Source organism: Triturus cristatus, chromosome 5_2 (assembly GCF_964204655.1).
Source record: "Triturus cristatus chromosome 5_2, aTriCri1.1, whole genome shotgun sequence".
NCBI classification, from domain to species: domain Eukaryota; kingdom Metazoa; phylum Chordata; class Amphibia; order Caudata; family Salamandridae; genus Triturus; species Triturus cristatus.
This window is the reverse complement of record NC_140588.1, coordinates 15,782,365-15,795,547: the sequence shown is the minus strand read 5'-3', so window position 1 is coordinate 15,795,547 and position 13,183 is coordinate 15,782,365. Positions and strand designations below refer to the sequence as shown.

At 44.3% G+C, this 13,183-nt stretch overlaps 1 protein-coding gene across 12 annotated transcripts in view; it reads right to left on the bottom strand.

Moving 5' to 3' along the window:
- CTNND2 (catenin delta 2) overlaps nucleotides 1-13,183 on the bottom strand; it is a 3,222,299-nt gene that overhangs the window by 995,244 nt on the left and 2,213,872 nt on the right. The window lies entirely within an intron of this gene.

The window sequence follows — 13,183 nt, the reverse complement described above, 5'->3', positions numbered from 1 at the left end:
GTTAGTATTGTCCTTCCCTTGAGGTGGAACAGTACTTCCTCTTCTTTCAATTGTGACAAGTGGAGAGAGAGATCTGTGTGGGGTTGGAGAAGGCACTGGGGAGGGACTTCGTTTACAGGTGGTAGCCCTTCAGTGATAAAGGAGACTGCAGGCGACCCCTGGCAGCTGTCGGAACTGACAGATGAAGATTCAACCGGGGGCACACTGGATCTAAGTGTAGGTGGGTGCAAACAGTTAGAGGGTGACATGGAAAGAAGCCTATTCACAAGTTCAGTCTCTTTGTCAAAAACAGCAGCTGCTCTCTGCAAAAAGGAGTCCATTGTAATAACAGTGGAAGATGAACTAACCGCTGATTTAACCCCAGCAGTCCCCGTCTGAACCTTTCGCCTCCCCATATTTTTAAGTGGCTTTGATGATACCACGACTAAGTTAGAACAAATACAAACATAAATAAATGGATAGAATAAAGTTTAACGGTGTGTATACAGATACAATAAAAGTGGAGGAATGCCTCTTACTCGTAATATGTCGTGGTATAAGTCCAGCGCGTAGTCCAGGAAAACTTCCTCCTTATCAAGGGGTTTAAATACCAGTGTCTGTATTATGCGTCCGAACAGTGTCTATATAGTAGATGTTGGTGCAAGCCTACCTCCTTTCACAGGTACAGGGTATTGATGGCCAGCTATCCAAATATTGGGTGCAAATCCGCCAACTGCTCGAGAAACGGCAGCCAAGAGAAATGGTCCAGCCCGGCCTCTACCGGTGTCGGACGGGCTCAGACGGGCCCGCCCTTGGTCCGGGCTTCGTCCTGCACGCGTCCCGTGCCGTGGGGGTAGAGGCAGCGCTATAAGCGTGATGGGTGACGCCTCACCCTCACTCGCGGCACCTGTGGCGGCGCTAAGGATGCTGGGACTAGTAGTCCCTGTGAGGCTCGCTACCAGGAGCCCTCAGGAGCCCTCAGAGTGGCAGGAATCAGGCGATAGGTTACCCTGGGAATCCAGTCCCACCAGGGATCGTGAAGACAAAGTCCATGGAAGCGTCGGTCTTCTGTTGCCAGGGGACAGCGCACCAGCAAGCCCAGAACGAAACACACAGAGAACATACCTCAAGTTCTTATGATCCACAAAACTCATTGAAAGAAAGACATTTTTAAGCATAACTTGACATGAATGAGAGCTCTAAGCTACTAAGGTGCGTATCAATCCAGGGCCACCAATATTTAACAAGAACGAAGGTGGAAGGTTTTACTCACACTCTAACCTGACTAAATGCCCATGAAAGGAAAAACAACCCTCCACCCCAAAACAGTTGCGGCCAGTAGAAGGACGGGATTTAAGGGTTAATAAAAGGTCGATTGCACTATGGAGTACAGGTTAGAAGAATTGTGCATTTTCATATTATAACTTGCCAGTTAGATCCAACAAAGGTTTTAGTAGGATAAGCGCTTTTCTTCTTGGAAGTTATTCCTCTTTTGTGCTTCATAGGCACAGAGCTGGTCGATCTTCGGCCCTGCACCGGGGTTATAGTTATCACTAGCTCTAGGGGAGTGCATCATTCTGGAGTACCCGAGGACTGGAACGGATCCACGTAGGCATTCCGCACCTATTATTAGCCAATTTTTGCTGGCTAAGGCCCTGGAAAGGCATTGGGGCACAGCACACCACCTGTACTATGGCACTTATAGGTGAAATACATATGTAGAGATTCACATTGTGATGTTATAGTGTGGCAATTTCCTTCATGGTAGCACTGTCAGCTGTTTTGTTTATTTATTTATTTATTTATTTATTTATTTTGCATCTTTTATATAGCGCGAACTCGACCCGAAGGTGAGCGCTGTACATGAGCACCGTATTTCCATTACATATTTAGGCACGGGGAGATTAAGTGATTTGCCCAGAATCACAGAATGTGGACGCGACCCCGAGGCTCGAACCCTGGTTTCCAGCACCAAAGTCGGCAGTCTAGCTAGGGTGACCAACCGTCCGTAAATTTCACGGACAGTCCGTAATTTCGGCCGTCTGTCCGTTGTCCGTGAAGGATTCTTTAACGGACGCCATTTGTCCGTAATTTTAACCGGGCAGCGGTCGCACCACCCTAAAGCCGGCACAGCTTCCACCCACCTCCCTGCTTGACTCCGATGCTGTTGAGGTCGGGTGTTACAGACTCGATGCAGTACCAAAGCTCAGATACCCAGCAGCATTGGAGAGGCACAGCGGGACGGCAACCCTCACCTTCAGCCCTTGATGAGCTGTTAAGAGGTGCTTGAAGGTGACTGAGAGGGAGGGGCTGCAGCGTCAGGAGCAGGGGCATCTATTCAGATGCAAACAGCCCTGAATGCATCATGACTCTGCAATTTAGAGGGGCCTCACACATTCCCTTTCTGCCCAGGGCCCCAAACATCCTAGAACTGGCCCTGATTACACCGAGGCAGCACCTGGTTCTCTACACAGAGCTTAATTACTGTTACTAAATTGTAAGCAAACCTCGGTTCTGCAAACATGCAGTCTATATTGTAATAAAATAAAGAAATGGCACAATCACACCCACACTGATTAAAAACGTATGGAGGACAATCAATTAAATCAGTTCTCTTGGAGTATCTCCTTTAAGTACTGTACATCACAGTGGGGGATGGCAGAACTAACATTTAGGGGAAAGAGAGCCTGACTTCTCCTTGTCTTGTCCAGGAGGGGGTGAGGAGCCCTACCCCACCCTGGAAGAGACCAAGACTAGGTGGATACTATTCCCCCTCCTGTGATGGCTCCTGTCCCCCCATGTGGTGGCTCCTGTCCCCTTCCACCTGTGATGGCTCCTGCCCCTCCCCCCACCCCGTGGTGGATCCTGTCTCCATCCTGGGTGGCTTCTGTCCCAGCCCTGGAATAGCTCCTGCAGCGAGGCTGTAGTTCTTGATGGGCCTTTTCTCAAAAAGGCTCAGCTCAAAATTAATATGAAAAGGTGAGCGAGTGAGTAAGTGAACGGATGGGTGGATGGCTGGATGAATTAGTGAAAGGGTGAATGGATGAATGAAAGATTGAATAGATGGATAATGAGAGAGGATTGATGGATGGATGAGAGAAAAGATAAATAGCTGGATGTATGGGTGGAAGGATAGCTGGATGGGTAAAAGGGTCGATGGATGAGTGAAAGGATGGATGAGTGAAAAGGTGGATGATGAGTGAGTGGGTGGATGGATGAGTGAAATGATGGATGGATTGATGAATTGATAAGTGCAAGGGTGAATGGATGGACGGATGAGTGAAAGGGTGGATGTAAGGATGGATGGATGGATGAGTGAGTGAAAGGGAGGGTAGGTGGACAAAAGGATGAATAGATGAGTGAAGGAGTGAAAGGATACATGGATGAGAGAAAGGGCGGATGAGTGATGGGGTCAATGGATGGATTCATGAGTGGATGAGTAGATGGATGGGTGGGTGGATGGATGGAAGGAAGGAAGGATGGCTAAGTGAAAGGGTCGATGGAGAGAGAAAGGGAGGATGGATGGATGACTGAAAGGGTGGATGGGTGGAAGGATGAGTGACTGGGTGGATGGATGAGTAAGTGAAAGGATGGCTGGATGGGTGAAAGGGTAAATGGCTGAATGGATGAGTGAATGGATGGATGGGTAGAAGAGTGGATGGATGAGTGTACAGATGGATAGGGTGAAAGGGTGGATGGATGGATAATGGATGGATGAGTGAAAGGATGGATGAGTGAAATGATAGATGGAAGGATACATGATGGATAGGTTTGCAAATGGTTGAATATGTTTGGATATGGCTGGGCTTACTTATATACTATTGCGCGACCTCCTCTGATGTGTCTGTAAAATCTACCTATTGCCCTGAAGTTTTGTCCTGAATTTTGACCTCCTGTCCTGAATTTGTGTCCTGAATTTTGACCCTTTGTCCTGAATTTTTACACTCACCGTCCTGAATTTGCACCAATGCCAGTTGGTCACCCTAAGTCTAGCAGACGGACCACATCCTCTCCCCGAGGATGTGAGGGCCAGGTAGCTGTAGGAATCTACTCTCAAGGGTGTGCTGGTGCTTCCTTTGATTAAAAGCATCCTTCTAAATTTCTATTCTGTTAACTAACACATCGTACCTTCTAAATCAGAACCCCATGCTATTGCGATTTTGGAAAAAAATAAAAAAAACTGGCACTTTTGTAAAAGTCTTGTGACTTTTACAAAAATGCATACACAAACTGTTATTTTTATTTTTAGAAAAGTAGACTAATCAGGCTTTTATTAGTTTTGCGCAGCACAGGTTTTAAGTTACTCTGTCGCCTGCCTGTTACAAATGCACATCCTGTGTTAGCAAGCAGAGCTGGGATTCTTGCATATCCCCCCATGTCCCATCACTCTCCACTGCCCCTTGTGTCAAGCCCATCATATCTGTGCTGCCCTTTGACTATTCTGCACCCATTAGACTTCTCCTGTGCTACTCTCACTCATGACTTCTGCAACTACCCCCACTCTCCCCTTCTTCATCCCCAGGGCTCTCATCTGCCCTCTTCCCAACCTGAAGTCTCCTGCAACCCCCGCTCACCTGCTGGTGTCCAGTGCACCTTTGGAATGGAGGGTGTCGAATCCCAGCTAGAGTTGAGCATTCAATTTCAAATCTGCAGTCTCGGGCATCAGACATCTCCTGTTCTGAGGGGCAGTGATGCTGTACATACTGCTAGGTGACAGACAGTAACTTGGCAGATTTTCTAGGAGTGACAGTCCGAAGACAGAGCGGTATTTTTATGGCAGGTACAGCTTTCACTACCTGCTAAAAAAATACTGCACATTTTGAAGTTTGGAATGCAAATGTTGCTTTTTTCATACAAAATGTACCATGACAAGACACAAAATCCTGGGGGGTCTGATTAATATGGTAACCGCTCATGGGTATCACAAATATTTCCAAACTAAGGGCCTTATTACGAGTTTGGCAGTCTTTCTTTAGGAGCTAATTGTGTACGTGATAATTCTCCGACCAACTTTTCTCACTCAAAGTTTGAAGTCAATTAATGCCATGGAGGAACCATCTATAGCAATAGCTAATTACTTCTACCTTAATAGCTTACTTAATAGAATGATAACACAGCTTGTGGATAAATTAGCCCTCTAACTAGAACCATCACCAGTTGAATTCAGACGCACAAATATTTTGTGCCAGTGTTCCTAGAGTTTGGACAGGGGAGAACTAATGTAACCCAAGTAAGGAAACTGCATTCACTCAGCAAGAGGAGGACGAATTGGAATGCTTACATACACCACATAAAGGAGTGTGCCTTAATGAACACTATATGTACTATGGCGTTTCTAAGTGATGATTTGTACGTCTTGGCGGAAGAATGCCCAGAAGTTTTAGAGGTCTTGTTCAGAAAGCATTCACGCCACAGTGGTGCATTAATGATGCTTTATCATTATTCTATCATCACAAAAAGTATAAGTAATGCTAGGAGTGAAGGACATTTTTTTAAAGTTTCTTTCTCAGACAGATATGTATCGCTCTTTTTAGTGCACTGGAAGGCTTGATTTACAGGTGAGTGTATTGGATAACATCTTTGTTTTCAAACTACCAAATTTCTGTATGGATTTTTTTCAAAAGGATGTTTTATTATATGTGGTGAATGTCAGAGGTAGAAGAGAATAATTTGTGACCAGAGAGAGAAGGTACTGCAGAAAGCGATTGTGAATTACCCACTTAATAACCTTAGGACACACCCAGCATGTCATCAGGCCATTTATGATGGACGCCCTCGATTAGGGACTTTCCAATTAAGTGAATATTACCAATTTAGCAACACAAAATGAAATTGGCCAGCCTAAGCATGTCTCCTACAGTCCTACAATATCTAACCTCCTGTGGCCATGCCACTGTTCCTTAATGCCAGCCAGCTTATTGAGAGATTGATAGACATTGATGGGTGTGAGACTTGGCCCTTTCTGCAGTGTCACCCCCATACTTTTTGCCTTTAACCGTCCTGTTTTCTGAACCTGTATGTTGGCTTTTAGGCCTCTGTGCACTTCGCCCATGCTAACCAGTGCTAAAGTGTTTGTCCTCTCTCTTTAAAACATGGTATGGTCACATTGGTTTACACCCAATTGGCACATTTAATTTACTTATTTATTAGTCCCTGACACCCCTTTAAAATGTGTCTTAGGCCTACCATTGCTGCCCTTATACCGTTTTAAACTGCCAGTTCGACTTGGCAAAATAAGCCTTTTGCTACACCTAAACCTTTAAAAAAAAAAAATATATATATATATATATATATATATATATATATATATATATATATATATATATATATATATATATATATATGTATAAAAGACACCCCTCAAGTAGTACCTAAACAGTACATAGAGAAGTTTACACTGTATTTAAAAAGTAGGACATGTTTGCTTCAGTTTTATGTGTCCTGGTAGTGGAAAATGTCTAAATTACTTTTTCACTACTGGAAGGACTACCTCTAACATTGGGTTATCTTATTACAATTAATAAGTGCTGGCCTTTGCTTGGGAGCAGGTAGACATGCATAATGTGGACTCAAATTAACTGTAATTAAAATCCTCCTGAATGATAATGTCAGATTTTAGATTGCAGTTTTGAAACTGCCATGTTTAGAAAGTTTGCATTTTCCTGCCCTAAACTTTCTGAGGCCTTCTTGGGGGTTCTAGCTGCCTGAGGCGGATAATTTCTCCCCCATCAGGAATGCATATTGCGCCAAACAGTTCATAATAAGACCTGGGTTTAGCTGGGAGAGGGCCATCGTGCCAGAATGGGTGTGGCGGAGCTGTTCCCTGTCCCATTTTCATTTCAAAGGATCTGCCTGAGCACACTCACACAGAACTTGACACCAGGCTTTTGTCTCGTCACCCCAGACATTTTGGGATATGGTCAGGGAAGAAGGAAATGCCAAAACAATCTGTAGGGGGAAAACTCCAGACGTTTCTTCCACTTCAAAGCTGGCACCAGGTATAAATAGTGGACCCTAAGACCCACTCTTCAGTACACTCCTGGACCAGTGGAAGACTACAGATGGAGTGCCTTGTACTCCAGAAACCTGTCCTGCTGTTTGAGGTCTGACTAGTTTCTCAGAGGACTGCCTTGCTGCTTGAGGCCTGCCTTGCTGCTTAAGGAGAGAGCACCACCTCCTTGAACCTAGGTCTACCAGATTGACTTCAAGGGTCAGTTGGCTGACATCATGTTCTAAGCTACAGAGCCACAACAAGCTCCGAGGCCTCCCTGTAACTGCCCAGTTGAACTGCTGCAATTGGCCCTGCCTTGACCTGCATGAGCCCTGCTGAGCTCTACTTGAGTGAGTTCCTGATCCACGATAGGTGCCTCGCTAGGTCCTGGACCCTTAGCTGGCTTCAGTTGATCTCCTCCTGTGAAATCCTGAAGTTTTGAACTCAGCGCACATGACTTTGAGAAGGTAATTTTTACAGGGGGACTTATATGGTCTTATGTGGTCCCAGTCTCCTGCCCGCACTCCATCGCTCCCGGTCTGAACTTGTGACTGCGATACCCACAGGTAACACTTTCTGCTTCTTCAGACTAGTTTTATTTTGACTTATAAAGTTGCAGGTCTCCAGTTCCACAAATTAGATTTATGTTATTTTTTTCTCATTTTATTTATTAAAATGTATACTATGTTTCTAAATTGGTTTAGGACTCTTATTGTGTTGTGTTCTCACTTTGTTACTGTTTGTGTGCTGCATAAATACTTAACACAGTGCCTCTAAGTTAAGCCTGACTGCTTTAGTACCAGGCTACCAGAGGGTTAAGCACAGGTTGATTTACTGACTGTTGTGGTTCACCTTGACAATGATCCTGGCTGTTGCCTGAGAAAGGCTCACAACCACCTCAACCAACAAGTAATTTCTCACATGGAGTTTCCAGTATTGCTGCACTAAAGAACATTTTGGGTAGTACCGAGTTGACTCTGAACGGCGATAACACTGAGCTGATGATCCCTGGCTAAAGCAAGTTTGACACTGAATATGGTTCATGCAGGACAGAAGAATGCAATATCTTGACACTTAAAAATATTCAAACACGAGTGGTCACACTAGACACATAATTATCCAGGAAGTAATATAGGAACACGGTTTCAAAGAGCTGTTATTATCTGAGAATGCTCCCTAGATAGCAGTCGGTGCTCTCTGCATACAATATAGCCATGGCAATAAGAGTGATTGTTGAATACAGTATGTACTGCTGCATTGCCTATTTGTGGATCTTTAAATAAAAATCTTGTACAAACAACAACTGAAGATGGAGAGCAGTCCTGCTAGAATTGTAGGAAATGTATCTATACGCAAGCATTTTATTCTGAGCTTGTGGAGATTTAATTATTCACTTCCTGATCAAAGAATTAAAATAAAAAAGGCAACCATTATTCACAAATGACTGTTCTTGAGTCACAGGGTACTTGAAAAAATGCTTTTGTGAGGCTTACATCTCAACACAAGTGAGAATTTCCTCACATCTCCAGCAAATCAAAAGGTCATAAAAGGTGGTAATCTATGTGTCTGAATGGAGCTAAATTATATAATGGAATGCCGATGGAAATGGCAGGAGCAAAGCTACTTGACTTTTTTATATTTTAAACAGCTATGTCACATATAGCAACTGAATAATAAGATTATAATCATTTTACATCAGTGTATACCCATGGTTTTAGTGTGTAAATAAAACAAATAAGCATTTGCAAAACCAATAGGTCGGGTGGTTTACATCTTAAAAACCTGCAGCAGTGAAACAAACGTAAAAAAAAAACGCTATCAGGAAGGGCCACCCTTAATAAGCTCCTTCCTAATACCAAATCGATATCCTGTCTCGCAATTCGGTAATAGGTTGCCGAATCGCAAAATAGGGTTTTGCACATTGGAAAATGCAAACGCCCCAACTCACAGAATCGGGCCATTCCTGACCGAAAAAAAAGCTACATGCATGTAGCCCTTAGACCCAAATTTACTAAGATTTTTTGCCAGTGTTGGTGCAGCCCTGAAGCAAATGTCTATTTTGGGATTTACAAAGCCACACAAATCACAATTTACATAGCTTTCAGTGGTTTAAAAATATAAAAGGAACACTTTGCAGCGCATAATACTGCCTTGCATCAGGTAAGCATTACAAGAGTGGTGCATGAGTATTCCACTACTCCCACTCAAGAATTTTGAAGCAAACCCATATTTACAAAGACTTGTAAAATGGGTTTATACCAAAATGGCCCGCCTACCTGAAACTGGCGTAACGAGGAGAAATATCTTTATTTCTTGTCATTTTTTCCCCTCTTTGTATTCTGCAGCACACATGCAAAGAGGAAATAGCCTCAAAGAATGACCAGCCACCACCACAAATAGTGGAAGAGGAACCATTAGTTGTGCCGCAGGCAGGAGACTGAGTGAGGAGTCTCATCGGTGTTGCAGTGGAAGGTTGTGACATCATCAAGAGAGGCCCGCCATGATAGGGCATTTAAGGTGATGGGATTCGAAGGATCGGCTTCTTTTCTCCCCATCGTGCACCAGCACACCAGAGGATTAAATCACAGGTTTCAGGCTGGCCCAAGGATCACACAGGTCTTGAAGTTTGCCTGAATGCGTCAGGATGCTCCCCCAGGTCCAATTTACATAAGGGGACTCCAGTAGCTATCAAGTCACAAGGCGGGACCGGACGGTCTTCCTTTCTGCGGGGAACTAATACAGGACCAACAGCTGATCTCATCAGTCCCCGTACATGCCTCATTCACCGTCGCCGCATCATGCAGGCGCTCATCATTGTAGATCACAGCGGCAGTCTCCGCCAGTGCCCGACATACGGAACACACCGTAACTCCTTAACATTCAGGCCCACCTATCGGTTCTGACACACGCCTCATCCCGAGGAACATGGTTTGGTTTTCTTTTCCCCCCGCCCCCACTCATCACTGGGTTACCCCAATGGGCCCCATGCAAGTATTTAACTCCTTGTCTCACTTGGTTTTACGAGCAACCGACCTCACAAGTTCTCAGGTATCCCTATTCTAAGTCCTGATGAGACCCCCCCTCAAAAGTGGGGTCAAAACGTCGTCGACCAACAAAATTAACAAACCATTTCCAGTCTGTACACATATAACAGAGCTGTGTAATTAGTATTTTGTAACTTGAAATGGTAGTTACATGTACTGAGAATCTACATTTGTATGTCACATATTATTTCCACATAAACAGGGTGGGCTCCACTTTTTCACTTGGGACACTTCTGCACCTGTTTATGAATATTTGTCTTTATATATAACTATATATGTGCTAAGCAGTATTTGGTTTAGTGATTAAATCTTGTACAGGCACTTCTTTTTCCGGCACTCCTCACCAGATTTGTCAGCGACTGCGCGCAATTAGTACCAAGCATAATTGTTTTTTTTTCCACAAGAACCATTGTTTTTGTAGTAATTGTCATATGCCCTAGTTCTAAGGGAGTATGGTTGTCCCTATTTTGTGAAATTAATCAGCATAGCCATGGCACTATGCACCATCTAAGCCATTGGTGGGATTACGAGCAAGAGGGTGGGCACACGATCAGAGATTGTAGCCTACCGGTGCGGGGGCTGGCCCCCGGTCACGGGATTTCAAGGGTTATGTACGTTTGTTGGCTTAGTTAATTCTAAGGTACTTGGGATATCTGTGGCATATCCCCAAAACGTTTGCGGTAGCACTTGGGCTATTGCGTCGTCATGTTCCTAGGTGATGGCGATTTCAAAATGGAGAAACAAGATGAGAGTTTCAGCATTGGCTGAACTTCCTCTAATCACAGGCAAATCACTTATAAGCCCTGTGCTTGTGTAGTCAGATTAAAACAAGCATTTGCAATGCAATCTGTCTCGCCTTTTGGACCTTATAAGCATTTAGCTGTGTCCCTTGTTCCTTGTTACAGGGCTCTCTACTGCCCCACACCTGGGCTGCCGACTGCTTTTATTCTAGAGTCCAAATCACAATTCCTGCCGTTGATCACACTAAGACACCTAAAAAAACAGTTTTTATCTACACACACTCAAGCACATACATATATAAATATAGAGGAATGGTGTAATTAATTACACCAAGATCCACAACACGTGACAAACACAGCTCTAGTACACTGAATGCTGATGAAATCAGTGAGTCTCAGCACCCTGTATAAAAAAAACTTCATAAAAGAAGCAGATGCTATTCAGGTTCATCTACCAATATTCACAGAACTATAATAGCATGCCTTATGCTTTTTGCATCCCAAAAGCATACTCATCGTCCACAACTCCAGCACTGAAACCCCTGTTGCTAGCAGGCTCTACCCTTTAATAACGCCCCTTACTTGGCCGTGCTCGCTGCTCCGGCAACAACGCCGAAGGTGGAGAATGACATCCCCCTGAAGGACGACGTTGAAGGCTTTTCATTGTTTGGTTATCCCCTCTGTGAACATAGAGAAATAGAATAAAGACCCTTGGAGCATTATATGTGTGTCACGCTTTTCCTGCCCATTTGACACCCAGTTTAGACCTGGCCATATGCAAATCAGTCTTGACCCTGTGCATCCTAGGACCGGTTCCGGGGTTTCACCCCTCTTCAGCCAGGATAGCTTGAATCCAGTGGCACAGTGAGCCCGGGACCCACGTCTGGTCATACCCGGCGCACTTAGGGCGAGGAAGCAAGACACACAATTGATGGTAACATGCAACCAGTTACAGGCCACTACCCCTGCGGAAAGTGCTCAGTATGCAAACTGACAACCGCTACCAAGACCATACAACTAACACCGGAACTGAAATGGACGATTAGACAACACACCAATTGCAATACATCACATGTTGACTACATGATCACCTGTCCTTGCAACCTCAGGTATATTGGGATGACATGCCGCAAAATAAAGCAGAGGATCTGTGAACATAGGAGTAACGTTAAATGCAAACGTGAAACGACCAAAATGAGTACACATTATATTGAACATGAACACTCCATCAATGAACTCAACTGGGTCTGTTTGTGTATGAATTGTACCGTGTTCAGTGTTTAACCTATGAAAAGAAAACTACAAACTCCAATAGTCTCTTTTCCATGAACAAAGACCCACATAAGTCTCTCCTCAGTGTTCATGACGTATGACGCGATTTAATGACGAAGAAGAAGAGGTGTGGAGCCGCGGCCAGGGCGACTGACTCCGGAATCTGGGGATCACGATTCGATCCCCGGCAGCAGATTAGCCCAACACCATGTGACTCTGGGCAATAGCTTGCTTAATCTTCCCGACGGCCCCCAGCGCCTAGAGACCCTTATGGGTGATTGTTTGCGCTTTACAAATGTGCATTATTATGATTATGATTACTATTATTATTATTATTGATTGTGCACGGGATCCCGCGCCATCCGGGACCCTGACAACAGCGCTAGCACAAGTTGTGCAACCTGCAGAGGAGGTACGGTCAACGCTGGATGGCACGTCTGAAGACACGTAATGTACTCTAGAACTAACGCTAATCAAAACTTCATTTTTTTGACCCCACAGAGGGTACTGCACGGTCAGCTGCCCCGTAGAAGCCCGAATCGGGACTTCCTAAGGTACGCGATTCGATGTAACTGTACCACAGCGCCATACACCGCACTCGCTCAAAGCGCCGCCCATTAACATTAGCGAAGGGACACAAACCGCTACCACCCACATTGTCAAGGATCATTTGCCTGAGCTTGAAGTTGAGATACTAGTTAACAGACGCTAGCCCGCTACTAAAATCGCTGCTACATGAAACTTTGCTGCACACTGCCTACAACCCTTGCCTAAGAGAACTGAACTCAGCTTATCATACTGGGGATAACAATACTGAATATAGTCATTTTAACATCAGTGACTACTCTAAACTTCTGTGTACACAAATCGCTATCACCTAAAACAGACAAAGCAGCAGGTAAAGAATTGCTATTTTTTCCTGTTTGCTTATGAATGTAAAGAATTGCCATTTATCTATAGCGTGCTTATCTTTTTGACTACCTTTTCAAGTTGAACAAGGAAGTATCTCACTTTTATTAATTTCTTACCTTTGTGCACGCATTATTATTGTTTGTCGCTTTCTTTTTAGGCACTACCGACCTTTTTTAGGTACTATCGACCTTTATCTCAGAGTATTCACTCTGATATCATTTTGAATTGGACAACACCCAATTCAC